Genomic DNA, 27,129 nt, shown 5'->3' with positions numbered 1-27,129 from the left:
ATTTAAGTTTTTATGTAGAATAATCATCCTTTATATTCTGTTCTCCATGTTGAGTTTTGAAACAGGAATGACTTTTATTTAAGCTATCACCTTGATGATAAAAGGAGCTGTTTTATCAGAGACAGTGCCGTAGGTGCCTTGCAACCTGATAGATTCGTGTGCAAGGGCACGCAGGGTACCGGTGAATCTGTCCACACCTGGAAGCCCAGAAACTGGGCACTGAACGCATAAGCGGACTCCTAGAGCTGGTACACTCTGCCTATGGCAGATTCTTAAACCACCTGTTTACTGTCTTTTAAACACTACCCCGAAGTTCACCCAAGTCAGAGGGTGACAACATGGACAAACGCAGAACTTTGGAACTGCTCTGTGATTCATACACCCAGAGAAATACTTAATTGTTTTCTGGAAGAATGCACTATATGATGATCTTTTGTGTGGAATTGGTTTATGTAAATATTAGGGCACTGTGCCGGTAAGGATCCCAGTAGACAACTAGCCTAGGAGCCCGGAATACTTTTTTTATCTTTTATTTTTTTTGGCAGTTCGTGGCTGCTGCATGAACGCTCTCCCTTTTGAGTCAGCCAGGCGCAAGAGAAGTAATTTCCCATCCAGAAGCTCTTTCGGCAGCTGAGCTGTAGTGGATATACTGGCATGTGGCTAAGTTTAAAATTGTGCGTAAATCCAGCTTCCTCTCCCCTGGAAAGGCTCAGCTTGTCTTTATACCTTCCCCTCCGGCCGATTTTTTTTTTTTCCGGGGGCGGAGAGGAGAGGAGAGGAGAGGAAAGGAGGAACACTGAGGCAGGCGGACAGCTTGTAGTTGACTTAGGTCCGCGCGGGGAGGGGGAAACCCAGGCGGGGGCTGGAAGCGGAAGGGCTGCCAGTGCGCCGCAGGCGAGGCCGCCGGCAGGGGGAGGCCGGGCCGCGGGCAGCCACCTCGCGGGCCGCCGGGGTGGCGGGTCGCCCTCCGGGAGAGCGCTGGGTGCCGCGGACCGTGCGAGGCGGGCGGCGGTGGTTATGCAACCCGCAGCCCCCTCGTCCGCCCTCCTCGCCGGCCTGAGTCCCTCCCTCCGCTTGGCCGGCACTCGGATCTCTCTCGGTCTTTCTCTCCCCTGTGTGTTTCAAACAGGAAGTGCAGGGCTGTCTGTAACGTGCCGCCGGTCCCAGGATGGAAGAGTGAAGTCGCGCCGGTTCCAGCTCGCGGAGCCCGCCGGAAGCCAGTCCCCGGAGAGGAGAGCGCCCTGAGGGAGCAGGGTGGCCGCCTGGTCCAGGTGCGGGGCTGGGTTGCGAGCCCGCGGGCCGGGCGCTGGGCTATCACTCAGTCATTCAGCGGATCTGCAGCTCCCGCGCTGCAGCCTCACTCGCCTGTGCCTTTTCTAGGTTGCGCCCCGCTGGCTGCTTTCTGTCCAGGAGGATCTCTCCAAACTCTGTGGCTCTGCTACCCGGGTGCGTTGGACCCCGGCGATAAGGCGCGTGGCAGCACGCGGCGCCCACGGGACCTGCCCCGCTTCCTCACCCACCCTAGGCAGGAGCTTTCCAGGCTGGGCTGCTTGTGCCCGGGAGGCTTCCCAGTCCTCAGCTGCCCTCTCCACCCTCGCCTCTCCTCCTCCTGCCGCCTGAAGCAGCGGCTCTTTGTTCTTCACTTTGTTCTCCAGGCCAGGGGTTATCTACAGAAATGGGTGGCTTGGGTGTTATTAAGAGTAATGTGAGTGGGAGGGGTGGGGACCTGGGGGAGAAGGAGGATGAGTTGAGGGTGATTTGTAAGGTGGAAAGGGGAGCAAGAGGCTTGGTGTCCGGGCTAAGAAATCTCACCAGCTCCTCAGCCGGTGAAACAGAGGAGTCCAGGCTCTTTGCTTTCCATTTTGGAAGAGCCAGGCTGTCAGGAACTGAGGGAGTTGGTGATGCAGACACACACTGGAAAGGTAGTGACCGAGAATGAGGGGAAGCTAGTTCTGAGATGTTTAGTCTGATGTCTGGCTTGTTAATTCCAGTTGTGGATTCTTAGCCAGCCTCTCTTGCTGAGACAGAGGTACTTTTAAAGGTAGAAGCCCGACATCTTTATTCATTAAATGCCATTTTTCATCAGAGTAAAATTGAGAACGACTTTTCTCAAATTCACTGGGTAGGTTACAGTTTCACATTGCTTGTCTTACTCCATCTCAGAAGTGCATAGGTGGAGAACAAAATGCTAGAGGAAAGGTTGGTTTTATGCGCAGAGTTTTTGCTTCTTCATTTCCCTGGCAGCTCCTCTGCGGACTAAATCAGACGGACTTTTCCGTCTTGTTTCCCCACCTTTATTTGTCTACCTGGTTGAACTCCAGTCTTGTGGAGGGACACTAAAGGAGGTGTGATGGTTGAGAGGAGGCGAGAGGCAGTTTGATGGGAAGATTGTAGCCTCAATTTAAATGTTTGGATGAAGTTAAAGCCAGTAGTATCTTCTTTCTCTTTCTTTTGGAAGAAGGGATCCATGCAAATGACTAGAGGGGAGGAAAGTGAGATTCTGCAAAGAAGAGCCTCTTTCTGTAGCAGGGAGGGAAAGTGCAAAATCACAGTACTATGTGCACTTAGTCCCTTCACCTTATTGGGTGGTCAAGCTTTCTCGGGAAGCAGGGTTGGTTGTAGAATTTAAATTTGTGATGTCCTATGCTGACTATACCACTCTAATGCTGATGTTTTTTGTAGTGAAATATTATTTACTACATAATTAATTTTGCTTTGAGAGGAAAATCTTTTGTAGTTACTCAGCCTGGTACATTTGTACTTTCCCCTCCCTCCCTTTCTTTTTCTTATTAGCAGCATGGACGTAATTTAAATTATAAGATCCCATTATTCCAGTAGCCTTCAGAACTTTAATCTCTTTTAAAACGCAGGTGCTTTGAGCATTGTGATATTATCAGTAATTGGCATAATTGTGTTAGCATTAAGTAGCCAAGATACACTATGAGCGCTGAGCAATTAATTTTATCTTTTTCTAGATAGATGTGGACTTCTTAAGTTTGAATTTAATTGTGAGAAGCCTGTGTTTATGCCTCTTCTTGCCAAATACATCATGAGATTAAAAGTGAAAACAAGTCATTAAGAGAAACTCTTGCAAGACCTGTACAACCGTAGTATTTTGCCTCTATTTTTATACCCAGGTATACTCCTGGCTCTCTGATTCATTAATTCACCTGAGGACCTTCCTCAGCATCTGTCATTCTGTTTCAAGATAAAATAGAACAGCCTTTGTGACCTCCCAAACTTGTCCCCTATTTAGGAACAGGATTTATTCCCACCCTAGTGGAATTTGATACTAATTAAATAATAACCCAGGAATCATAATAAATGGCCTTCAGATCCTCATTGCGCATTTTCTATATCTCCTGTATAATTTATTACTCTGTTTAACAGTCTGAAATAGGATTCATTTATTCTATTTGGTGGAGCGAGGAAACTGAGGCTGATAAAATGCGACTTGTCAGTGGTCATACTAGTAATTGGACATGCTGGGACTTGAACAAGAGTCTTCTGCTTTATAGTGCTTGGCTCTCTTGTAATCTGGAAAGTGGCCGCTTAAGGAAGAGATGGCAACGCTGATTCAGATGGTCTTTTGCTTTTCTAAAAGAGAGCTGATAAACACTGACTCGAGATTAACTTCACCTAAATCTCCAGGTCTTTTCCCATTCCTCTCTACCCAGAGCTTAGGGGGTTTTATTGTTGTTGTTGTTTTTTCCATGTTTGAAATTTACACTTCCTCTGTGTTAGTGACTAGATTTAGCTGTGTTTGCATCATTGTGATTTGTTTTCTGCTGCCAACATTCTAATGGCATATTTTAATTTACAGATATTTTATGTCAGGTCTTAGTGAACAGTATCTTTTTGAAAGGTCAGATTAGCATATTTTAACTTCTTAGAGTAAAAAACAACATTTCTGGTTTACCCCTAGGACATAGTTTACATCCCAGAAAAGAAATAATAAATTAAAAAATTAATAAATGATGTGTATAGCTCTCTTCATACTCCACTACCCTACATAATGTATGACCACTGTACATAGCCCCCCAACTTCCCCACCCCAGTTCAGGATAACTCACTGAAAAGCTTATATTATAAAATACATGGGAAAATCCATATATACTTTATATATTAAATATTTTTATAATACTCCCCAGATGGAAATAAGTTTATTTTTCTTATTTTTGCAACATTTAATGTTGAGGCTCTCTTTAGCTAGGAATTTTATGTTACACCGAGAAGAATATAAATTAAAATTTAGAGTATATTTTCAGTGGGATATGCTGGATAAAATATTTATTTTGTCTTCAACAATTGAAGTATCTGTAGTGATCTATAACTTCCCCTTTGTAGAATTGTGTCAAAGCATCAGGAGAAGGGGGAGAAGGTGGGGGAGAGGGAGGGGGAGGAAAGGGAGATAAACTGAGTGATTTTTTTTTTTTTTTTTGCGGTACGCGGGCCTCTCACTGTTGTGGCCTCTCCCGTTGCGGAGCACAGGCTCTGGACGCGGAGGCTAGCGGCCATGGCTCACGGGCCCAGCCGCTCCGCGGCATGTGGGATCTTCCGCAACCGGGGCACGAACCCGTGTCCCCTGCATCGGCAGGCGGACTCTCAACCACTGCGCCACCAGGGAAGCCCCTGAGTGATCTTTTCTTTTATAAGTAAGGAATGGAATGATATATGCATATTTTCTTAATACACAATGCACTGCCACTTCTGTCTGTTTTAAACAGTTGCAATGGCTTGTGAACTAAGAATGAAAGGGTAGCTAGCTTTGATGTTAAATGCCAAGGAAAAGTTTATGGCCAAGAGAGGACTAGGAATGGAGATAAATGTGCATTAGGATTTTCATTTTTTCAAAACCCTCTCTCTTTTCCTTCATGTCTATTATAAAATAAAAACTATCTTCAATTGGAAATTGTGAACTTTAAAGCAGTGGTTCTCAACCCTTACAAAAATCAGGAAACTTTTATTTACTACTAAAGGATTTCAAAGGTTTTGACTTGTTCAGAGTTTTACTTCTCATTTCTGATGATTGGTAATATTTAGTGACAAAGTCACTCTTTAATATTACTTAACTGGATATATATTATAAAGAATCACCACAGCATTTTCCCGTATTTGTAAAATAGTAGTACATGTATGAGTGGGACAGGGGTTCAGTCTACCGACTTCTGCCAGGGTCCTGAAGTCCACAGGTTGGGACTCAGGACTGAAGTAAAACAACTGCTCCAGGCTGCGGATGCAGAAATGGTGATGTACGTTACGTTAGCCGTCAGGTTATAAAGATTCCCAAGTGGAATTTTTCGTCTTCGTTGTACATTAAATAGGTAATGTGTAAAGTCCTAACTTTGGATCTGATCTTGTTTCTGGGTTAATTGTTTTCATGGTCAGCTTTGAGGTCCTGTAGTTACTCAGTCACGGATAACTGGAGTTCTTCTAAGAGCATTCTCCCGACATTCTGCCTACGGTGCTTCCTTATTAAGTTTGTTGAGTCAGGACTCCGACACCAGTCCCAGGGTCCCCACTGTCATAACTGCCACCATCTGCAGCCTTGTATTCATTTCGCAGAAGCTAAAAGAGCCCTCCCAATCTTAACTTTTACAGTTTTCAATAAGTGTATAGAAGGAGAGAGATTATTTACCCTGTTCTGTAGTGGAAAAAGCTGGCATATAGGTTCATATTGAATCTGTCTCTCTGATTTCCATGCCCATTGCTGAGGTTTTGGTGTTCTGTTGAAGGCAGATTAGGCAGGGCACCAAAATCTGTTAGGGTTAGTGCATGATGCTCTTTTTTCTGGTTAAAAAAAAAAAAAATCACTTTCTATTTATTGAATGCTTTATTTGGATTATCTGTAATCTTCCCGGTGTTGTGCAGCGTGGGTAATATCCCGCTTGTATAGGTAAAGAAACTGAGGCAAGTGGAGATTGTAGTTTATCCAGGTCACATGGACAAGCTGAGGCCTGGCCTCGGATCCACGTTTGTCAGTCCCCAGGCTAAAACATTTCTGTCATCACATCTGCTTCTTTCTCTGTCCTTAACCTCACCTGTGAAGAGAAACGAGAACATTTTGTTTAGTCTTACCTACGTTTTCAGCAGAGGTTCAGTTAAAATCATACAGAACATGCCGACTTTAGGAATAGTGACATGAAAGCGTCAACATTTTTATAAGTATTTTTGGCTTCCATGCAGTATGTATGCTCTTTTCCCCCCCCAAGGAACGTATACTTATAGTCATGAGTGTATTGAATCTGTTGGTAAGAGTTTCTTGAGGCAGTATCGTCCACAAGCAATATTGCTGGATCTTAGGACACAGCATACTGATTTTACGAGGAACTGCTCAGATTGTTGTCAGTTTTATATCTCCACCAATTCTACACGATGATTTCTTTTCTTATTAACAAATTTCCTGATTTTTGCTATCCATTAGATGTTCATTGTGGCTCATGGTTGAATTTTGCCTTGTTTTGATTTATAAGTGAGGTTGAGCGTCTCTTCACGTACTTAATTGCCCGTTTCTGTGAATTGGGTCTCTTCCCCTTTTCTTGTAAAAAGTTCCTTGAAAGAATTCTTGTGGAGTTCCTTGTATATTCTAGAAGTTAATGCCTCGTTAGCTTTGGATATAGTGGATACTTTCTCCCAGTATGTCACTTGTCTGATAAGTTTGTGTGTGGTGCCTTTCAGTAACAACAACAACAAAATCTTTAATTTTAATGTAGTTGAACCCACCAGTTTTTAACATTATTGTGGTCTGTGCATTTTGAGTCATTTAAGAAACGCTTCCCTGTTCTAGGCTCATATTATAGTCTCTCTTCACTTTCTTAGCTTTATAGATTTACTCTTGGGTTTTTAAACGATTCGAAGTTTAAGATACGAGGTGTAAATTCATTTTTATTTTTTAAAAACTGTTCATCTTGTGAGCCAGTTTCTTCAACACTATTTACCAAATAATCCACTCTTTCTCCACAGATTTTTGGTGCCACCTCTAGCATATAAGTGTACATTTATACAGATCTCCTTCTGAGATCTCTGTTTTGTTCAGATGGCTTATTTGTGTGTTCCTGGGTCGTTGATTCACTTTTTTAAATTACTAGGGCTTTGAAATATGCCTTATCTTACCCGTACACTTACATGACTTGATCTTATTATCATGATTGATATAAATTTAAAAGTTCAAAACTATTTGAGATTATTTTGGGTGGCTGTCTTGCCCTTATTTGTATGTGCTAGCCCTTTACATCTGCAAATGTATTTTCGAGAAATGTGTTTACTCCTTCAGGAATATTATTTATTTAGTAGCATAATTTAACGTAACCCTAACATTCCTGACATTACACTTTCTTCTCGATTTTATTATTATTTCTTTTTTTTAGCAATCACGGCTCCCTTTCATGCTTGGTCATCTATGTAGGGCAGTGGGTGTTTCACTTCAAAGTCCTCTCTTCTTCAGTGATCTGCGCGTGCTCATAGAGCTGGGATATGCATTCCTGATATGGCTTTTGAATGAATGTTTTATGAGATGTGATGCCGTAATATATGGCCGAATACTCTTGAAAGCCTGTTAATTATAGATGTTTATTATTGGGAAAACACTGCCAGTTTCAGCTCGGGTTTTCTCCAAGTTTTACTTTGCTTCACTCTGTTCCCAGCTCGGGGGTATCGTTCTCTCTCCAGTCTCCATTGTATGTCACACCAAATGCTAGGTTGCTTTATTTGATAAGCAGGCATTTACATGTCTTTTTTGTCTGCCGTTCTTAAGGTGCTTTATGGATATAGTAGAGGGACGCAGCCCACCTACTGAAAGATACTAAGCTTGCATAAAGTCTGATAAAATGATAATGTAGAATGTTCTAGAGTCCAAAACCTGCTTATAAGACCAATGTCCTTGGGCTGTTGGAATTGTTCTCCTATTGTGCTTTAAATAGGAGCTATTCACCTGCATTTAATGACAACAGCCCCAGCCTCTGACCTGACTGACCTCACATCCTCAGGAGAGGACTTCATCAGTGCGGACATTTTCCATTTCTCATTCAGGTTCCTCTGTGATCATCTCACCAGCTGTCAGGTCCACCTGTCTTACCAGCTCCTCTCTTCTTCAATTATTCTAATGTAATTGACAGCTATACTACTTCATTCCAAACTATTAAATCTTAGTTCCCTTATCTCTCCTCCTCCTATCTGCTGTACACCAGTCATTGTGCTAAATTCTGAAGATACAATGTGAGTATGACACAGTGCCTGACCTTAGAAGATAGACGCACAAATCATTAACTGGAACTTAGAATGTGGAACACTTTAAAGCAATACCTTTTAATAAATAATAATAGAGAGTGGGGCACAAAGGAGGGAGTGCTTTGTTCTTTCTTGTTTGTGAGGAAAGAATTCATGCCGGAGGTGAGTTTAGTGCTAAATATTGGAGGGATAGGATTATTTATCAGGCTGAACAGGAAAAAAAAAAAAAAAAAGGAAGAAGAAACAGCCCAGGTTCAGAGCCCGGTAAGGAGCACCAAGTATGTGGGACTGGAGCAGAGGGGTCGTGGTGCAGAAGCGAGGAGAGCAGGAGGTGCATCTTGGTTCAGATTCTTGGTCCAGCCTTGTCTAGGGTTGTACATTGCTATTTCTGGAAGTGTCGACTTTTTCCTGGCAGCATTGCGGAATCATCAAAGGTGAAATAAATGCTTAAGTCACTGTCTTAAGGTATGTGAAAAGAAAGCAGGGAGAAGCCTAGTGGCTGTTGAAATAATCGAGGTAGACATAATGAGGACCAGACCTAAGGTGATGATGGCGGGAAAGGAGAGGAGAGGATGGATTTGAGAATCACTTAGGAGAAAGAATTGTTTGCTGATTTGGTGGAAAGTGGGAGGGGAGTAAGAGGGAAGAAGAAGAAAGGTGACTCTTGATGTTTCTCGTTGGGAAGATTCACTGTCTGAGGGTGTCATTCATCGGGATGGAAGACAGCAGAGGAGCAAGTTTGGAGAGACAATAGTGAGTTCAGTTTGAAGTAAAGTTGGGGTGCCTGTGGGCACTCAGCTGATCTTGAGAGACCCAGACTCCAGGAGAGAAGTCAGGGTTGGAGACGTGTATTGTGGAGGGACTGGAACTGGTGGTTCCAGCCATGAAGATAGTTGAAATTCCCAGGGATGGCCCAAGGACCGACGACAACAGACAGAAGAAGGGGAGAAAGAAAGAGGACCAGGGAAATCCACAAATACAGATGATAATATTAAGCACCAGGGTTTTGGGTTTTGTTTCCGTATATTATGTCAGAGAATTTTTACAATACCCCCTGAAATAATTATTGTTACTGTCCTTTACAGATAAACTATCTAAAGCTCAGGTAAGCAACTTGCCAAATCGCCCAGGTGTTACATAGGGAAAACTGTCAGGTGTGTCCAAGGCCACAGGAAGTTCAGGTAAAGATTAAAAATGGGAGATGAATTTGGTGATTAGGTATTTAGTTGGTAGAGAGTTCTGAAGTCTAAATCTAGGTTGTCATGGATGAATAGAATAGGAGTTGAGAAGCAGGGGCACTGAGCGGAGTGAGTGTGTGTGTGTGTGTGTGTACACATTTGTCCATGGAGGAATATTTTTTGTGTATCATGGTAACTAGAGCTTATATTTTAGTTGAAAGTAGTGGAGAGGAAGTGACTGAAGGTAGAAGAGAGAATAACTAAGGGAGTAAGGTTCCAGAAGAGATAGGGTGGCCAGAGTCTGGAGTGCAGGCTTGTCTCGGGAGGGAATAGGGACGTTCATTCCTTTGAGACAGGAGAGGAGGAGGGAAAGACACTTGCGACTGTGGATAAGTACGCAAGTGGAGGCTGCAAGGAAGTTGAGAAGGTTCCTTCCTGATGGCTTGGGTTTTCTCCGTGAGGTAGGAGCAAATGAATTCTGCTGAGAGCGAGGGGACCTTGAGAAGACAGTCGAAAGTGAGTTCACAGTTAACTTGGGTAAAGGAGCTCACTGATTTAGGACAAGTAATAGTCCTGTATCATTGAGGGCCCAGCTGGGTTTTGTCAGTGAGGATTAGATGCTGGTGGTGGTGTTTCTTTTGTTTGTTTGTTTTTCTGGTTGATAGAGGAAGATGAATACCATGAATGACCTTTTTTTTTTTTTTTACATCTTTATTGGAGTATAATTACTTTACGATGGTGTGTTAGTTTCTGCTTTATAACAAAGTGAATCAGTTATACATATGTTCCCATATCTCTTCCCTCTTGCGACTCCCACCCCCCCATCCCACCCCTCTAGGTGGTCACAAAGCACCGAGCTGATCTCCCTGTGCTATGTGGCTGCTTCCCACTAGCTATCTATTTTTGTTTGGTAGTGTATATATGTCCATGCCACTCTCTCCCTTTGTCACAGCTTACCCTTCCCCCTCCCCATATCCTCAAGTCCATTTTCTGGTAGGTCTGTGTCTTTATTCCCGTCTTACCCCTAGGTTCTTCAGGACATTTTTTTTTCCCTTAAATTCCATATATATGTGTTAGCATACGGTATTTGTCTTTCTCGTTCTGACTTACTTCACTCTCTATGACAGACTCTAGGTCCATACACCTCATTACAAATAGCTCAGTTTCATTTCTTTTTATGGCTGAGTAATATTCCATTGTATATATGTGCCACATCTTCTTTATCCATTCATCCGATGATGGACACTTAGGTTGTTTCCATCTCCAGGCTATTGTAAATAGAGCTGCAGTGAACATTTCAGTACATGACTCTTTTTGAATGATGGTTTTCTCAGGGTATCTGCCCAGTAGTGGGATTGCTGGGTCATATGGTAGTTTAATTTGTAGTTTTTTAAGGAACCTCCATACTGTTCTCCATAGTGGCTGTACCAATTCACATTCCCACCAGCAGTGCAAGAGTGTTCCCTTTTCTCCACACCCTCTCCACCATTTATTGTTTCTAGATCTTTTGATGATGGACATTCTGACTGGTGTGAGATGATATCTCATTGTAGTTTTGATTTGCATTTCTCTAATGATTAATGATGTTGAGCATTCTTTCACGTGTTTGTTGGCAGACTGTATATCTTCTTTGGAGAAATGTCTATTAAGGTCTTCTGCCCATTTTTGGATTGGGTGGTTTGGTTTTTTGTTATCGAGCTGCATGAGCTGCCTATAAATTTTGGAAATTAATCCTTTGTCAGTTGCTTCATTTGCAGATTTTTCTCCCATTCTGAGGGTTGTCTTTTGGTCTTGTTTATGGTTTCCTTTGCTGTGCAAAAGCTTTGAAGTTTCATTAGGTCCCATTTGTTTATTTTTGTTTTTATTTCCATTTTTCTAAGAGGTGGGTCAAAGAAGATCTTGCTGTGATTTATGTCATAGAGTGTTCTGCCTATGTTTTCCTCTAAGAGTTTGATAGTTTCTGGCCTTACATTTAGGTCTTTAATCCATTTGAAGTTTATTTTTGTGTATGGTGTTAGGGAGTGATCTAATTTCATACTTTTACATGTACCTGTCCAGTTTTCCCAGCACCACTTATTGAAGAGGCTGTTCTTTCTCCACTGTACATTCCTGCCGCCTTTATCAAAGATAAGGTGACCATATGTGTGTGTTTATCTCTGGGCTTTCTATCCTGTTCCATTGATCTATCTTTCTGTTTTTGTGCCAGTACCATACTGTCTTGATTACTGTAGCTTTGTAGTATAGTCTGAAGTCAGGGAGCCTGATTCCTCCAGCTCCGTTTTTCGTTCTCAAGATTGCTTTGGCTATTCGGGGTCTTTTGTGTTTCCATACAAATTGTGAAATTTTTTGTTCTAGTTCTGTGAAAAATGCCAGTGGTAGTTTGATAGGGATTGCATTGAATCTGTAGATTGCTGTGGGTAGTAGAGTCATTTTCACAATGTTGATTCTTCCGATCCAAGAACATGGTATATCTCTCCATCTATTTGTATCATCTTTAATTTCTTTCATCAGTGTCTTATAATTTTCTGCATACAGGTCTTTTGTCTCCTTAGGTAGGTTTATTCCTAGATATTTTATTCTTTTTGTTGCAATGGTAAATGGGAGTGTTTTCTCGATTTCACTTTCAGATTCTTCATCATTAGTGTATAGGAATGCCAGAGATGTCTGTGCATTAATTTTGTATCCTGCTACTTTACCAAATTCATTGATTAGCTCTAGTAGTTTTCTGGTAGCATCTTTAGGATTCTCTATGTATAGTATCATGTCATCTGCAAACAGTGACAGCTTTACTTCTTGTTTTCCAATTTGGATTCCTTTTATTTCCTTTTCTTCTCTGATTGCTGTGGCTAAAACTTCCAAAACTATGTTGAATAAGAGTGGTGAGAGTGGGCAACCTTGTCTTGTTCCTGATCTTAGTGGAAATGCTTTCAGTTTTTCACCATTGAGGATGATGTTGGCTGTGGGTTTGTCACATATGGCATTTATTATGTTGAGGAAAGTTCTCTCTATGCCTACTTTCTGCAGGGTTTTTATCATAAATCATGAATTTTGTCGAAAGCTTTCTCTGCATCTATTGAGGTAACCATATGGTTTTTCTCCTTCAGTTTGTTAATATGTTGTATCACATTGATTGATTTGCGTATACTGAAGAATCCTTGCATTCCTGGAATAAACCCCACTTGATCATGGTGTATGATCCTCTTAATGTGCTGTTGGATTCTGTTTGCTGGTATTTTGTTGAGGATTTTTGTATCTATGTTCATCAGTGATATTGGGCTGTAGTTTTCTTTCTTTGTGACATCCTTGTCTGGTTTTGATATCAGGGTGATGGTGGCCTTGTAGAATGATTTTGGGAGTGTTCCTCCCTCTACTGTATTTTGGAAGAGTTTGGGAAGGATAGGTGTTTGCTCTTCTCTAAATGTTTGATAGAATTCTCCTGTGAAGCCATGTGGTCCTGGGCTTTTGTTTGTTGGAAGATTTTTAATCACAGTTTCAATTTCAGTGCTTGTGATTGGTCTGTTCGTATTTTCTCTTTCTTCCTGGTTCAGTCTTGGCAGGTTGTGCATTTCTAAGAATTTGTCCATTTCTTCCAGGTTGTCCATTTTATTGGCATAGAGTTGCTTGTAGTAATCTCTCATGATCTTTTGTATTTCTGCAGTGTCAGTTGTTACTTCTCCTTTTTCATTTCTATTCTATTGATTTGAGTCTTCTCCCTTTTTTTCTTGATGAGTCTGGCTAATGGTTTATCAATTTTGTTTATCTTCTCAAAGAACCAGTGTTTAGTTTTATTGATCATTGCTCTCGTTTCCTTCATTTCTTTTTCATTTATTTCTTCTGATTTTTATGATTTATTTCCTTCTGCTAACTGTGGGGTTTTTTTGTTCTTCTTTCTCTAATTGCTTTAGGTGCAAGGTTAGGTTGTTTATTCGAGATGTTTCCTGTTTCTTAAGGTAGGATTGTATTGCTATAAACTTCCCTCTTAGAACTGCTTTTGCTGCATCCCATACGCTTTGGGTCATCGTGTCTCCATTGTCATTTGTTTCTAGGTATTTTTTAATTTCCTCTTTGATTTCTTCAGTGATCACTTCGTTATTAAGTAGTGTATTGTTTAGCCTCCATGTGTTTGTATTTTACAGATCTTTTCCTGTAATTGATATCTAGTCTCATAGTGTTGTGGTCGGAAAAGATACTTGATACAATTTCAATTTTCTTAAATTTACCAAGGCTTGATTTGTGACCCAAGATATGATCTATCCTGGAGAATGTTCCATGAGCACTTGAGAAAAATGTGTATTCTGTTGTTTTTGGATGGAATGTCCTATAAACATCAAGTCCATCATGTTTAATGTATCATTTAAAGCTTCTGTTTCCTTATTTATCTTCATTTTGGATGATCTGTCCATTGGTGAAAGTTGGGTGTTAAAGTCCCCTACTATGAATGTGTTACTGTTGATTTTCCCTTTTATGGCTGTTAGTGTTTGCCTTATGTATTGAGGTTCTTCTATGTTGGGTGCATAAATATTTACAATTGTTATATTTTCTTCTTGGATTGATCCGTTGATCATTATGTAGTGTCCTTCTTTGTCTCTTCTAATAGTCTTTATTTTAAAGTCTATTTTGTCTGATATGAGAATTGCTACTCCAGCTTTCTTTTGGTTTCCATTTGCATGGAGTATCTTTTTCCATCCCCTTACTTTCAGTTTTTATGTGTCTCTAGGTTGAAGTGGGTCTCTTGTAGACAGCATATATATGGGTCTTGTTTTTTTATCCATTCAGCCAGTCTGTGTCTTTTGGTGGGAGCATTTAATCCATTTACATTTAAGGTAATTATCTATATGTATATTCCTATTCCCATTTTCTTAATTGTTTTGGGTTTGTTATTGTAGATCTTTTCCTTCTCTTGTGTTTCTTGCCTAGAGAAGTTCCTTTAGCATTTGTTGTAAAGCTGGTTTGGTGGTGCTGTACTCGCTCAGCTTTTGCTTGTCTGTAATGGTTTTAATTTCTCCATCAAATCTGAATGAGATCCTTGCTGGGTAGAGTAATTTTGGTTGCAAGTTTTTCTCCTTCATCACTTTAATATGTCCTGCCACTCCCTTCTGGCTTGCAGAGTTTCTGCTGAAAGATCAGCTGGTAACCTTATGGGGATTCCCTTGTGTGTTATTTGCTGTTTTTCCCTTGATGCTTTTAATATGTTTTCTTTGTATTTAATTTTTGACAGTTTGATTAATATGTGTCTTGGTGTATTTCTCCTTCGATTTATCCTGTATGGGACTCTCTGTGCTTCCTGGACTTGATTAACTATTTCCTTTCCCATATTAGGGAAGTTTTCAACTATAATCTCTTCAAATATTTTCTCAGTCCCTTTCTTTTTCTCTTCTTCTTCTGGAACTCCTATAATTCGAATGTTGGTGTGTTTAATGTTGTCCCAGAGGTCTCTGAGACTGTCCTCAATTCTTTTCATTCTTTTTTCTTTATTCTGCTCGGCAGTAGTTATTTCCACTATTTTATCTTCCAGGTCAGTTTATCCGTTCTTCTGCCTCAGTTATTCTGCTATTAATCCCTTCTAGAGTATTTTTAATTTCCTTTATTGTGTTGTTCATCATTGCTTGTTTCATCTTTAGTTCTTCTAGGTCCTTGTTAAATGTTTCTTGCATTTTGTCTATTCTATTTCCAAGATTTTGGATCATCTTTACTCTCAGTGTTCTGAATTCTTTTTCAGGTAGACTGCCTATTTCCTCTTCATTTGTTAGGTCTGGTGGGTTTTTATCTTACTCCTTCATCTGCTGTGTGTTTTTCTGTCTTCTCATTTTGCTTATCTTACTGTGTTTGGGGTCTCCTTTTTGCAGGCTGCAGGTTCGTAGTTCCCGTTGTTTTTGGTGTCTGTCCCCAGTGGCTAAAGTTGTTTCAGTGGGTTGTGTGGGCTTCCTGGTGGAGGGGACTAGTGCCTGTGTTCTGGTGGTGAGGCTGGATCTTGTCTTTCTGGTGGGCAGGTCCACGTCTGGTGGTGTGTTTTGGGGTGTCTGTGGACTTATGACTTTAGGCAGCCTCTCTGCTAATGGGTGGGGTTGTGTTCCTGTCTTGCTAGTTGTTCAGAATAGGGTGTCCAACACTGTAGCTTCCTGGTCGTTGAATGAAGCTGGGTGCTGGTGTTGAGAGGGAGATCTCTGGGAGATTTTCGTTGTTTGGTGTTATGTGGAGCTGGGAGGTCTCTTGTGGACCAGTGTCCTGAAATTGGCTCTCCCGCCTCAGAGGCACGGCACTGACTCCTGGCTGGATCACCAAGAGCCTTCCATCCACACGGCTCAGAATAAAAGGGAGAAAAAGTAGAAAGAAAGAAAGACAGGAAGAAAGGAAGGTAGGAAGGAAGGAAGGAAAGAAAGAAAGAGAGAAGATAAAAGAAAATAAAGTTATTAAAATAAAAAAAATTATTAAGAAAAAAAAAATTTTTTTTAACAAACCAAAAAAACCAGGACAGATAGAACCCTATGGCAAATGGTGGAAGCAAAGCTATACAGAGAAAATCTCACACAGAAACATACACATACACACTCACAAAAAGAGGAAAAGGGGAAAAAATCGTAACCCTTGCTCTCAAAATCCACCTCCTCAATTTGGAATGATTCGTTGTCTATTCATGTATTCCACAGATGCAGGGTACATCAGGTTGATTGTGGAGCTTTAATCCGCTGCTTCTGAGGCTGCTGGGAGAGATTTCCCTTTCTCCGGTACAATGATTCCGACCCACCGTCCGCACGACTGTCGCGGCTTCAGCCGCCGGGGCCCCTCCAGAGCCGGCAGCCTCAGTGCGGCCACCCTCCCCTTGGGCTCCGGGGCAGTTCCGTGACAGCGGAGGGAAGAGACCCCGAGCCGGGAGTTCCAGCTCTGCCCATGAATGACCTTTTAAACTAAAACACACAGCCCTTGCCTGAAATGTTAAGTTTAGATGGTGATTTAAGGAAGCTTCAGGATGTTGGGTCCGGGGCAGGGTGTGGGGGGAAATAAGGTAGAGGGAACAAAAATTGAACTTAGGGAACCTGTGTTCTAGTCTTAGTTCTTCCAGTAACAGAGAATGGGTTTAGGGAAGTCAGCTAATCTCTCTGAGCCTCAGTTTCCTCATCTTTCACTGGAGGAAGTTACTCTTCACGTCCCCCAAGTCTCTTGTAACTCTTAGGACTTCTGTGAGACTTGTATATCATTGGACAAAAATGAATGGACAAAAGAATAAGAGTAGTTAGATTCCTGTCATTTATCATTCATGAGTCCTAATGACAGCTCTGACGCCAGTGAGTATTGACAATGTGAGACTAGGACAGCTGTCAGGTGACCGTGTCCAGGTCTCTGCCACTGGGCTGCACCTGGCAATGGGAGAGAGGTAGCAAGTCAGGAAAGGGGGAACAGAGCATGGGGCTATAATGGGAGTTTGGCAAGGGGCAGACAGGGTGGGTTTACTGTGTGCCACGGCTCCCTGAGACATCATTTCGTAAGGGTGGTCATAGTCTTTGCGTTCATCATCTACATTGTTTCTTTCCCTATACGACTGCATTTTATTTTCACTGGGTTTATTTCTCCCTCTTAGTTAAAAGTGTGCCATGTGGGAGAGAATTCAACAGTTGAAGAAGGTTAAGCATTATTTGTAGCATCTTACCGTAAATGTCCTTTCTCCTTCCCATCTCCTTCATTACACCTTGCTTTTCTTTGCCCGTAGAGAAATCAGAAACAGTATGAAGCATTTCATCACTCTTCTCAGTTAGCTATGTTCTTCCGCTGGAAAGTTTATTCTTCAAAGCCATTAACTGTTTCTGTCTCCTGTTAAGAGCAGGGATGGCATCTTAAAGCCCAGGAGGGTGTGTGACCCTAGCATTAAAGGGTGAATCCAGATCAGGTGAGTGACTCAGAGATTACTGTAGTGATTTAACATGCCTAAGCACGTGATAGGACATTCTTTTTAAAATTAAACCTTTAATATTTCTCTATGCTGTTACATATTTGAGAGAAACTTGGGCATTTCCTTTTGTCTTCATTAAGCTCTTGCACAACTTAATGCTTGGAAAATTCTTCACAGGAAGAAACAGGGTGTAACAGTTCGTGTGAGACATTTTTTGAAAATTCGCCTTTTTAGTTAGCTTAAGTCTGAGAATATTCTCTCCACCCTCCTGCTCTAATTTCTTTCAGAAACTGTTAATATCTCCACATAACTAAATATTCTTCAAAGTGAGACATACTTAAAAAATTAAAACCGTTTAAACACAAAAATAAAACGTAGTCTATAAATGTGTTCTTCCATTTCCTGAGAAACAACAGGAAGGATTTGCTTTCTCAAAATAAACTAAGTAGCCTGACTGTGAACTCAGAGTAGTAGAGATCAAAGATTCCAGCATCATCACACAATGGGAAATTTGCAGTCTTTTTTTCTAACCTCGGAAAATCAAGTCTAATACTTTTTTTTTTTTGAAACACAAGGAACCAGGATGTGTATATACAATTTAGAAACATACCTTTGACATATGTGAAATTGTGTAACCTAAATATGTCTAGGAGAGTCTGTTTCCAAGATGTATTTGATCAGTATGGGCATGTTAGACATGCAACCATGGAAAGTGTTCTTCAGCATTAAACTTAGAATGGAGAAAAACCAACTGAGTTTCTATATATCCATATAGCGTCTAACTTGAACTTGCTAGGTTAGTGAATTATTTCATAGCTTGGCTAGTAAGAAAAGTTTAGCAGCTCATGCTGACCATGGAACTACATTGAAGAAGGAATCTGCTATGATAATCATCATAATAATAGTATATGAATTCCCAGGCAGGAATAGGGACATTTGTTAATATTTCTCTACTTCCAGAAACGAGGAGTGGGAGCCCATTTTAAAGAAAGGAAATCAGTTGTGTTATGGTTGCCAGATTTTTGTTTCTGAGCTATCAGAAAGGTTAGGGAGAAAATATGTGTTATCCATCTGTCATTAATCTGTAGGCTCAAAGAATATACAATTTGATATTTCTGAAATATAACATAGGTCAACATTTTGAAATGTTTAACAGTGTTTATATGTATTGGGGAAATTATGTTTACATTGAGAACTTCATAGACTTTCTCAATAGACTAGTTTTTTTTCTTTGTCTTTCAAGAAAAGATAGAAAAACATCTCAAAGTAGTAGACAGCCCATGATCTCATTTTCTTTCTCAGTCTCTTTATTTTTAACCTAAGTCTTTTATATTTACAGTGGGTCTCTTGTAGATAACAAATACGGGGTCTTTTTTAAATCTTCTCTGACAATCTGTGTCTTTTAATTGGTGTATTTAAACGATTCACATGTGATTATTGATATAGTTGGATTAATGTCTACAATGTTTGTCCAACTGTTTTCTATTTGTTGCATTTGTTCTTTGTTTCTTTTTTCCCCTTCTTTTTCTGCCTTCTGTGGTTTTAAGTGCACATTTTATATGGTTCTATTTTGTCTCCTCTTTTAGCATTTATTTCCTTTACAGAATTTTTTAGTCCTGGCCCTGGAGGTCACAATTGATCTCTCACTTTCTTAAACAGCAACAACAACAAAAACAAAACATCTGTGTGTGTATGCATAGGAAGAAATTTGGAACGATATATACCAAGACATTAAGAGTAGTTATGTCTGAGTGTTAGGATTGTAGATGATTTTTACTTTCTTTTTTTATAGTTTTATGTATTATCTGATTTTTTAAAATAACAAACAGGTATTGCTTTTATAATCAGAAACAACGAGGCTCTTTTCATTTTGAAGAAAAGGAAAAGGCAAATCAGAGCAGAACAAGCTGAAAATCTCCCATGGTTCTGAAATTTATACCCTTTCTCTGCTTCTAGCTTGAGGTAAGCACATTGTCCCACCACACCAGCACTCCACAGGTAGGAAATAGGAAGGGGCTTCGCTGCTTCTCACCTTGCCCTGGGAAGATTGTCAATTCTTGTCCTCTACCATCTGTGCCTGTACAATGAGAATGAACCTTCTGAATGACTTAGCATCAATTCACCCTGTGGTTTGACATTAAAAAGTTTTCCATCTAATACAGAGTAAGCCAAAACTCTCTATTTCTGCATAATTAAGTTTTCCTCTACATGGAATGTCTCTATGCCTCTTAACCGTCTTTCAAAAAATAATAAGCAGAATAAGAACACTCGAAAACTAGTTTAAAGTATAGCTTTCCATGTAAAACTTGTAATAGTTCTTATGGTTTGCTGGTATGAAACCCGTTCTCTTTTTGGGCAGGGTGGGGAGGGGAGTTTAGGGCTGGTACCTATGGTAATAGGTGAAGATATTGTAACTAGTGTGAGGCTGTTGTTCTGTCTGGATTTGGGGGAATTCAGTCCCCCTTGTGAAGTTTTAGAGAAAATCATCACTCCTGTTCTTGCATTGTTAATTATATCCTCTGAATTTACTTGTGCATGTAAACCAAACCCAATTAAGGTTTAGGAAAGTTGCATGGCTCCGTGCAAACAGATGAAATGTAGATTTTTTTTAAAAATGGTTTTTAGTACCAAGTCACCTGCCGGGTGTTTTCAAGAAAGCCATAAATTTTGTAAATACTGCAGTTTGTTAGCCTGTATAATTGGGACTGTTATCTTTTGCTGCCTAACTGCTGCATTCAAGTAAACAAAAGACAAGTGAAGCTTTTTGTGTCTTCTGAAAGAAGAGAGTCTAAAAAAAGCAAACTCTTTTTTCTCTGCTTCCAAGTGAAAACTTATATAGTTCTCCATTTTAATGTATCTTATTATATGTGTCAGGAAATTTTATTTAAGGTTAGAAACGAAGTAGCAGTCATATTCTGTTTAAAGCCAGTAGAATTATACATTTTGATATGTACAAAAAAATTAGAAAAGTTATTAAATAAGTGTAAAAAAGAATTCATTCACAATACATTTATTATTGCAACTATGTTAAAATAGATAGAAATTTTGAAGGGAATGCAAAAATATAAATATTGCTATTTAAGGAATTATAAGTAAAATTTAACAAGCTTTCTTTATAATATTCTGATGTTAGATATTTTACAAGAAGTAGAGAAGTCAGAAATCAAGTCTCTGGGATGCTTACTAAGATAAGTTGGGAAAGGTATTGAATTTTTATATTTGCAGTATAAACCATATTAGTAGACTGTTCACTAGATGTGGGGAGTAAGGTAAGTAGTCGACTGTTTTTTTAAACTCATTTCTGAATGAGAGACTTGATACATGGAGATATTAGTGGAGAAACAATGATGAAAAGTCCAGGGCTTGTTACTACGTTAGCGCATTTATTTAAGCATTATCTCCGTTGGCTTGGTGCCTTTGACCTGCTGCTGCTGGTCCTTTTACTCTGGTTTTAACTTGTCAAAGTCTACATTGTAACCTGCTCTCTGCCTTTTTGTTCCTCAGGTACAGCTGTGAAAATTACTTAAGTGAGAAATGGTCTGGGGGTGAGAATTGTGAATGGAGGAAAGAAATAATCCTCTCATTATTTAAATACAGGGAAGGAGGATTATCTGCAGCCCTGAGCTTTCACCCCAAAAGAGCTGATAGTATAATAGGTCATCTTTGCTTTTATAAATGTAAACCATATGCTTTAATAACTACTCTTAGGAAAAAGTCAAGAGGCACTAATTTTGAGCTACCTTTTCATCCTTTTATTTCATGATGATTTCTCTATGTGTTTCCTTAATCATTTGCTCTTTGAAAGAAGTATGGTCCTGCCACAAAGACCCAGTATGAGATCTAGATATTAGAACAGTGCATTGACAAAGAGGCCAACTCCAATTTTATGCTTTCAGGAAGTGGTTGTAAACAGTGAAGTGAAAATTTAAAAATTGCAGAAATGATTTTGGCAGTAACCTATAAAAATACTGAGCGTTAAAATAATCCTTATGTAATTGCCAAATTGATACGCATTTTATAAACACATATAATGAATAAAACATAATATATGAAGTATTTTATGTATTTGCTAAAATAAAGTTCCCTGCCCTTTTTTTTAGTGTTTAATTCTAGATGAGTAATTCTTATGTTTCAGGAGACAGTGACACTTAGACCGAAAAGCAACATTTTTACAACAGTTTTAAAATACACTTTACCAAGTAGTATTCCCACTTTGTGGATGGAACCTAAAAGCCAAGCAGTAAGTTTAAGTAGTAGGCCACACATTAGATGAGCTGTTCATTCCTACGTAAGCTTTCATCAGAGCTGGGAAAAAAAGCTTACAAATCTACTTAAGGCAGGCTTTTTTTTTTTTTTTTTTTGCGGTACGTGGGCCTCTCACCGCTGTGGCCTCTCCCGCTGCGGAGCACAGTCTCCGGACGCGCAGGCCCAGCAGCCATGGCTCACGGGCCCAGCCGCTCCGCGGCATGTGGGATCCTCCCGTACCGGAGCACGAACCCGTGTCTCCTGCATCGGCAGGCGGACTCTCAACCACTGTGCCACTAGGGAAGCCCTAAGGCAGGCTTTTATCTGAACCATTCCAAGATTAAGGGAGTGTACATTTTCAGCTTTTCTAGAAGAAATAACCTCTGCACTCTGATCTCTTTCAAACTAATCATATTTTAAAGTAAATACTTTATGCTAAAACTTAAGGCAACTGATTGCTTTCTTAATAGAAATAGATGTACATCGTCCTCTGTGAAATAACTAACCAAAGACAAGCCCAGGCTCAACCTTCTCTGTAGTTAAGTTTACTAATTCCAAAGCTTGTTACCCTTACCTTACAAGTGCTATTTTTAAAAAAAGAAAATTTAGAGGATTTTTTGAGATTTAAAAAAAAATTTTTATAGGATATTTTCCTTGAAAACTTTCTAACATTTTCCGTTCCTCCGTTTCGTTGTTATCCATAGGGGCTTTGACAGGAAACGTCATTTGCTGCAGATGTGATGATCTCCTGGGATAAAGGCAGGTGGAAGTTGCTGGGAGACAGACTTCAGCTTAATATGGGGAACAGATCTCCTTTAAAGCCAGGCAGAGCTGGGCTCAGCTGCCTGGTACTGTCCAGGTCCCAGCACCGAGGGCACAGAGGCTGTCCATGCTTGACCAAGGGTGTAGAGAGACCTGAAACCTCCCACGGGAGCAGGCCCAGAGATGCCCTCTGAGGTCACAAAGTACATATTCAGTCACAAGCTTTGTGCTGGAAAAAACTTTGTTCAAGTACCAACTCTGCTGTGTATTGGCTGTGCAACCCTAGGAAAGTAATCTAGATTCTCTAAGCCTCAGTTTGCTCATCCTTAAAATGAGGATAAAATGATGTGAGGCTTATCATGTGAATTTAGATCAATAGATCTAAAGCACTTGGTGTAGTTATTCTTTCTGATTCTGTAGCTTTTCACTCTCTGCCCCTTTTCTGTTCTTCTTCTGCCCTCACATTCATTCTTTTATAGTCTTTATTTTCTCTCTGGTTCTCTGCGTGTGCCCTACGGCCTAGGGTTGCCCTGAGCTCCTTCGGTAGCTTTACCATCAGTGTCTGATTCCTGGGCAAATCGATGAACAGCTGGTGATCCTCTGTGTCCTTTGGATTTGGCACGAGGAACAGCACCGAACACCTTAAAAAAGCCAACATACATTGCTGCGTTAGCTTTCCTATGTGCTTTTACTATGGCACTTTCAGCTTCACAGTTGGTGGTCATGAAAGCACTAAATGGAGTTGGATATGGATAGAGAAAAAAATTTTTATACAACAGGTTATGAAAGTAAAAATCTGTGTTGGTAGCATTTAATTTTTCCTCTATTTAAGTCTCTGTGTTGGGGTCGGGCTCCTAATTGTGAATATTATATTTGAGAGAGAAGAAGAATATCAGAGCACAGCCTCCGGACGCGCAGGCTCAGCGGCCATGGCTCACGGGCCCAGACGCTCCGCGGCATGTGGGATCCTCCCGGACCGGGGCACGAACCCGCGTCCCCTGCATCGGCAGGTGAACTCCCAACCGCTGCACCACCAGGGAAGCCCCAGAAGCATTCTTTTTAACAGGAGCGCTTAACATAACTTTAGGGAATTGCTGTGGGTACTAAGGGGGCAACATAAAAAAATTTATTTACTACATGCTATTTGAAGCCCCACTTGCTTGACGGAGTGATAGCCTTTAGAAATGTGATGGAAACTCATTTAGTACATCTTGACTAAGAGGATCTGGTTATACCATTAAAGAAGTACAGGTTATTAGAGCTGGAAGGCATCTTTGGGGCCACACAATTCAATGCTTTTCTTTTATAAATAGTGAAATGGAGAATCAGAGGCATGAAGTTTTTTGTTCCTTGAAACATAACTCTTTGTATTTAAAAAAGGCACAGCAGGGAGATGTGGCCCCTACCACCGTAGCTATTTTCTTACCTTCCACTGCAGTACCATGACTGCTGCCTCTGGGCCTGGAGTCATTTCCCCGTGGCTCAAAGATGGTTTCCACTCTGTTAGCCCTGATTGCTGAGTAATGCAGTGATGCGAAACTTCCTGTGTTCTTCCTCAGATTCTTTCTTTTGTTCATGTTCGATGATTTTATGAAATCTCTGGTTTATTGGATTGCTCTGGCCCAGGAATAATCTACATAGGCAAATATTTAGACAGTTTAGTTTTCCTGTGTTTGACCGTTTTATGATCTCTTACTCTGTGCCAGGCACATTTACGTTTTTAAGTAGTTTACATGAGTTAACTCGAGGAGACAGGTATAATTATCTATACGCAGTTGTCAGATCAGAAAACTGAAGCTTACAGGGCTTCAGCATTTGTTCCATATCCTACAATTTGTAAGCTAGAACTAGATGCCAGGACAGTTTTTCGGACCATATGTTCATCATCTCTGCCTTGTCTACATTTTCTGTTCCCCTTACTGCCTGTGTAACGGGGAACAGGGCGTAGAATTGAAGATCTCATGGCAAATGATCCAAAGAGGATCATCTGGCCTAGCCTCTTGGCCACCAACAAATGAGGTATGATATCATACGTGAGGCATTCGAGGCCTTGTTTTTATTTATTTATTTATTTTTGGTTTGGTATTTCAAAGTAAAAGTGGTCTTTTAGTTTTTCATTATTATAGAAGTAGTAAATCCTCATTGTAAGAAAGTATGAAAATATAAGAAATAATGGAGAAAATTAAAATATTCTTTATAGCTCTGATGATTAAAAGTGGGCTCAGGGCTTCCCTGGTGGCGCAGTGGTTGAGAGTCCGTCTCCCGATGCAGGGGACACGGGTTCGCGCCCCGGTTGGGGAAGATCCCACATGCCGCAGAGCGGCTGGGCCCGTGAGCCATGGCCGCTGAGCCTGCGCGTCCGGAGCCTGTGCTCCGCAACAGGAGAGGCCACAGCAGTGAGAGGCCCGCGTACTGCAAAAAAAAAAAAAAAAAAAAAGTGTGTTCAAATCTCAGCTGTATCACTTGCTAGCACTGTTTGACTTTGGGTAAATTTTATAGCCAAAATTTCCATGCCTCAGTTCCCTGTGCATAAAACAAGAATAGTCATAGTGCCTGCCTCATGCAGTAGTTAGGATTAAGTGGGTTTTTATTTGTGAGGCATTAGAATAGTGCCTGACACATAATAAGAATGACATGAGTGTTGATTAAATAAATGATCACCCATGTCAGTAGTCTTCCCATCTGCAGCCCCTGGGGAAAGAAGTAGAGGCAGACCCAGAAGGTAGATTGTGCAGTGCCGTGAATGGATAATGGGCCAAGTTGTGTGGAGACAGGCAGGGGAGAGTGGCCCAAGACCCTCTGCTTCTATTTGCTTCCTTAGTAATCCTAATAAAGTGGCACATTAATAAAGGTCTGTCTCTCACTTTCATGATAATAAAAATGATTCTCCTCTTTCTACTCCTTGCTTTTAGGGAGCCCACAGAAGCCAAGCCTGTTTATTTGAGATTTTTCTCTTGTAGGCTATGCCAGACATGAATTTCCTTTCATGTGATATTTTCTGTGGTCTGTGTTAGTTTAGTTCTTCCTTTGTTTTCTTGTGCTTTGGTGTGAAGAAGATGCCCTGTTGATAGAGCCTTGGTGTCTTTCATGTATAATGCATTCTTAAGCTAACTCTAGTTGCTCTGACCCTTTGAGATTTTTAAACTGCTTTGTTCCGGTTTCTAAGCATTTTTGAAATATTAAAAATGTTCATGAGGGTGTGGGTCATGGGAAAACTTTTCCCAGAGTTGTTTGTTCTTAGCAGATTGTGAATTTGCATGGAGAGGTTTAATGCTGGGTTAAATTCTGCCAGGTGCATTGGTCACTTGAGCTTGAATTCCCAGTTCTGTTGATATTTAAATCCATGTTTCTAAGGCATTAAGTGCAGAGTGGGAGCCTCTTAAACCTAAGTACCTATGTTGCCTTATTGTTCCATCAAAGAAAGGTCTTAAGTAGTGCTTGGGTTTACATTGAAGCACCTTGTCAATAGTAAGGATCAAAACATGTGTCTGTTCTCAGATTTTTGTCTTTGAACCAAGACTTTCCAAAAAGAACACAGACTTGTTTTGAATATTGCCGCCTCTGGGTGTGAGTGATTATGCAAGTCCGTAGTATTTTGTTAAACTATTCATAATAGATGCAGAGGTATGAAATTGCAAGAAAAACAAAAATACTTTTTCAGACAGCTTGTACAAAGCAGCCTTTGAATGCAGGTGGTCCTCAGCTTACAAGGATTTGCAATTCTTCCTCCTTCTGGTGAAAGACACCATCCACCATTCCCACTTGGCCATTTTCCATGATATAGCCTTCTCATTTAACTCCAACCTGCAGTGAATTGCCTCGTTTTCTCAATTCTATCTTAAACTTAAATTCTTACATTTTATCCATTATGTCTTAAAACTCTCCAGTGTGCTGCGGCAGTGCAGAACTCCTGTGAGGCCACCGTCCTGTCTCGCCTGGCCTGCTGAAGCGGCCTCCAGCTGCCCTCTCTGACCTTGACCTCCAGTGCTCTGTACACGCTGAAGTCCGAGGGGTTTTTGTAAAACAAAGCTCAATGTCATTGACCTGTGTAAAACCCTCCAGTGACTTATTGCCCTCAGAACTCCTGCCTGAGGAGTTAAAAGCCAGACCCCAGGAGGAGTCTTCAAGACCTTGCAAGAGGAAGTCCCTGCCTCTATCTGGAATCTACAGCTATTGCCCTGCCTCACCCCACAGCATACTCCAGACTCACACTCCCCTTGCAGCCTCACAGAATTTCTTTCTGTTCCTCTAATCTGCTGTGCTTTCATGACGACAAGCCTTAAGGGTGTGTCTGATGTCAAGAACGCTCTTTCCCCCTCTGCTGCTTCACTTTTGTCTAGCTAACTCCTATTTCTTCCCTTTTTTCTTAACTTAAATGTCATATCCTTCAGGGAGTCCTTTTTACCTCCTGAACTAAATGAAGTCCCCTTGCCATTTGTTTCTGTAGTACCTTCTACCTTTCTGGCATTTCACTTGTTACATTCGTGTGCCTTTTCTAATAGATTCTAAGCCCCCTGAAGGCATAGACATGTCTGTCTTGTTCCACACTGTATCCTAGTACCTAGCACCCAGTAGGATCTTGAATGTTTTTTGAATGAATGAACATGTTCCACATCACCCCCATATTGTTACTTATAGTAGCGTTTGTCAAATAGCCCACACATGCATTTCAGCCAACTCCTTCCGTTGGCTTAAATTAGCTTAGCTTAATTGTACTAAATATGTACAAACATGAAGTAAAATATATACTTCTTATGCTTATAGATTTTATACCACTATTAAAACATTTTTAAAATCACCAATAAATGCAAACAATATTTTAAACCATTAAAA

At 40.6% G+C, this 27,129-nt stretch overlaps 1 protein-coding gene across 5 annotated transcripts in view; it reads left to right on the top strand.

The window, feature by feature from the left end:
* LRRC8D (leucine rich repeat containing 8 VRAC subunit D) overlaps positions 1–27,129 on the top strand; it is a 115,731-nt gene that overhangs the window by 19,885 nt on the left and 68,717 nt on the right. For 3 of the 5 annotated variants that reach the window (XM_022553294.3, XM_030759865.2, XM_022553295.3), the window contains exon 2: positions 1,130–1,271. The exons of the other annotated variants lie outside the window; for them this stretch is intronic. The gene's annotated coding sequence lies outside the window, so the exon portion shown is untranslated. The remainder of the gene's footprint in view (positions 1–1,129; positions 1,272–27,129) is intronic. 5 annotated transcript variants of the gene reach the window in all.

Source organism: Delphinapterus leucas, chromosome 1 (assembly GCF_059928025.1).
Source record: "Delphinapterus leucas isolate spDelLeu-1000000601 "Yukka" chromosome 1, BTC_Dleu_Yukka2, whole genome shotgun sequence".
NCBI classification, from domain to species: Eukaryota; Metazoa; Chordata; class Mammalia; order Artiodactyla; family Monodontidae; genus Delphinapterus; species Delphinapterus leucas.
This window is presented reverse-complemented; position numbering and strand designations above follow the sequence as displayed.